Genomic DNA, 3,662 nt, shown 5'->3' with positions numbered 1-3,662 from the left:
CTGCGCGCGTGCGCAGTTGCAGACCCCGCCCCATTGTCGGCTGTGGGTCGTGGGGGGGGCGTTGGCACGGTTACCCCTCGCGCATGCTCTCTATCCTCCGGGACGCGAGTTAGAGCGCAGCCAAAGTGAGCCAACGATGCGAGGACTGTGCTTCTCTACCCACTAAAAAGGGAGTAGGGACGGCGATCTCCGATCGGGTTGATCGGTGTTCTCATCCTTTGATCGGTGATCCGCTTGTTCCTGGGAGGCTCTGAGCCTCCGCAGCCTCCCGGGTTACAGCGGCCTGGTGCTCTCCGGCCCCCAGCCCCGTGAGTGCCCAGGCAGGAGCCCAATGCTCTGCACTGATATTTGAGAAGGCGGCCAAGTGGACAATGTTGCACCCGCATTTGGAAACCCTTGGGGTTCCCTCTTCTCTCTGCTTGATCCAAATGAGATGGAACCGTCACCGTAACTTTCTGTGCTTCCATGTTCTGGCCTTACTTACACCTGCTTTCTGGTGAAGATGTTATAATTCAGCTTGTAGGTACAGCATCCTGGTCCTTGAAATATAACAGAAGTATTGCCAGCATTGTTTTGACAGTGTCACTTATTGCTCTAAATGTAAATCCCATAGCTTGACCAGCCATCAAACTCCTACTAAATAAACATTGACCCTGCATTTAGGGCTACATCTACAATTACTGGGATATAATGGTTTGAAAACCAAGATGGGATAGGTGATGAGTTGTTTTTAGGCAACACAAAAATGACGTGGAAGGGAAACATTAATGTAACAATGCTAGAACATTTTTGAGTGCATTCTTTGGATATCCAGAAAGGAATGTATTGGATTAATATATATTAGAATCCAGTCGGGTATGTACAACTTTTAAAATTTCACAGACATTATACAGAAAGGGCAGCATTTGTGTTTTGTATTGGATGTTAGGGTTTCTGTTGAAGCACAGCAGATATCTTCCACCGTAAGGGTGTCTGGCTAGGCATTTTCATTTAATCCTTACCAACTTCGTCAGGTCAATGTCATCAGCATTTTACAAATGTTGAAAGAAAGGCTTGGAGAATTTAAATTTCTTAAAGAAATAGTAAATGACAAAGTCTTTCAATGATGCCATACTGTTAGTTGAATAGTGTGGATTTAGGCATTTAAACAATATTTATCGAGCCCCTATTAAATGGACATGTACATAGGTTATATACATAATCCATAAATTACAAGTATGAGCTCCCTGCCCTCATGGCATTATAGATACACATGAAAAGGTAAATGCCAGTATAAAACATTTTACAGCATGTTTTCTATAAAATGTTTTATATGAAACAACGTACAGTACAAGAAGTATCTGTTCATGCATGTACAATTCAAGTAACTTTCTACCAGGTCTTTCTACTTCCCTTATTTCTCTACATCTGAATTCCATTCAGCAGCTAGAACGATCCTTTCAGAGCCTGTGACAGAATATACATTTCTCTGTTCAGAATTCTTTTATGGCTTGGCATTTTATTCAGATTAAAGTTCAAAACTTATTGTGGCGTCTAAGAAAGAACTTGACATGGATGGACCACATCCACAGTTATTGTATCTAACTCTCTCTAAGCATCAGCATCAGCAATCTGGACTTAACTATTCCTTCAGCATGGAATGCTCCCTTCCCAGATATCCCTAAGACATGCTTCCTCACTTTCTTTGCGCCATTGTTCAAAGGTAACCTGATCAGACAGTTTTTTCCTGACTACTCTATCTAGAAGAGCTAACCCCCCCACACACACACACACTGCATCCTGCTTGTTTTCACAACAGTTATGATCACTTTCTACATATTTATTGTCTGTCTCCCCCACCTCTTTTGCCTTATTGTAGTTTTCCACAAGAGCAGGAATTTTGTCTCCTTTATTGATGGTTGTATGACCATCAGAGTGCTTGACACATAGTCTGCACTCAGTAAATACTTAGTGAATGAATGACTTAAGATTAAGTGTCAAATGAGTGTTAAGATAGTAGTATGGAAATTCAGAAGAAGTAAAATATTGGCTGGAGTGGCTTAGGAAAGCTTCCTTTGGAAGGCAGGACGTAAATAATTCAAATGGGTTTGGAATGGGGAAAAGAGGAGAGAAAAAGGGTAGCCCAAAATAAACAGAGACATTAGACAAGGTAGTAATTCAATCTACAGTAATGCTAATATGCTGATCTGTAAAAGCATAACAAAAATAGGAAAACTACTAATAGCAGATCTGTGAAAATTCACCTTGCCTCACCAAGGGCTAGTTTATAATTTCCCTTAGCGAGATAGTTTTTTAAGGCCATTCTGTGTGCTTCACAAGACGTCCTGGTGAAATTAAGTTCTGGTTGCCCACAGCAGCAACTTCAATAACACAGTCCTTTATCATCTTTTATATCTTTCTCCCCATTCCTTCACTGCTGCTTACTAGGATAACCTCCCAAATGATCTGACCACACACAAGTGGTTGTCTTAGGTTATGCTTTGGGGGGAAATCAAGCTAAGAAAGTTGGTATAGAAGAAAGCCTCAAATGCAACCTCTCAGGTCTCTGCAAGTGGGTCACTCACCAGTCAGATGGAAACAAGAATACCTCCTGGTGTGCTATGGCATCACAATTACTAAGGCTCTTCTTACCTGTGATGGATAGAAGATGAGCATGAAACAATCTGCATGGTAGTGCTGGCATTTGAATGGGAAATGGTACTTATAAGTATGAGGAAATATGCTGGCTTTTTTTCTTTTTAATTTTATGGTCAGCCAGCTATCAACTCAGGGTTCACCGCAAGAGCTGGAAAGCCTCCATATCAGTATTTAAAGAGACCTTCATCTTTTGGAGCCACAGGACAGACTGCTAAACATCCAGTTCAGGAGTTATTTATAAGGGTGATTTCTATGCTAAAGTCAAGGCCCTTATAGGGGAGACAGGATCCCAAGACCTAAGAAGGGGACGGTTGTGTGGGCATACTAGGAACATGAACCCCTAAATTTCCTTGAGCCCTCTGGGCTGGTAGAAGTAACTGCTTGTTCAGTGGAACAACTTTCCCTCACCTGAACACCATGGAAAGACCTCATCAGAGACAGGTGCCTGACAAAACCATGTTTGTACTCAGGGTCTGCTCCAATCTCCCCTAATTGCATCCTCACCAAAAACTAGTGTCAGCTCTCAGTATAGCCAGAGTGGGGAAGTGCAGCCCCCCTTTTGGAAGGAAATAGCTTTGTCACACCAAGAATCACTAGATCTAGCTTATATCAACTGACAGCAACTAGGAGAACACATGCCAGAATCCAGGAGTCAATATTGCAGGTACTGGACTCAAGGAGGCGGAAAGGATACAAAAAGGGATTTAATGACATAGGAACAATCTCTGTGACTCAGAATTTCATAGCTGGGGGAGGACACCTAGAGTTAATCCCAACGCCCTGTTGAGACAGTTCTTTGAAGCTTGAATGCAGAAAGCCTACAGTAAATGAACCAGGGATAGTGAAATGGCCTTGACAGAATATTGAGGGAGGAACCAGAAGCCTTAGGGAACTGATATAGTTGGAATGAATGTATTATGTGAGAACAAAGAACCCAGCATCTGACCATGCTCCCTGGGAAGGCTTGGTGGACATTGCCTTCAAGAAAGCAATACAGAATACGCTGATGAGAGGGCACTGCTATC

The sequence above is a fragment of the Rhinolophus sinicus genome, chromosome 14, assembly GCF_057876585.1.
Source record: "Rhinolophus sinicus isolate RSI-liver-muscle chromosome 14, RSI-T2T, whole genome shotgun sequence".
In the NCBI taxonomy this organism is placed as follows: Eukaryota; Metazoa; Chordata; class Mammalia; order Chiroptera; family Rhinolophidae; genus Rhinolophus; species Rhinolophus sinicus.
The sequence above is the reverse complement of the archived record's forward strand: the minus strand, read 5'-3'. Positions refer to the sequence as shown.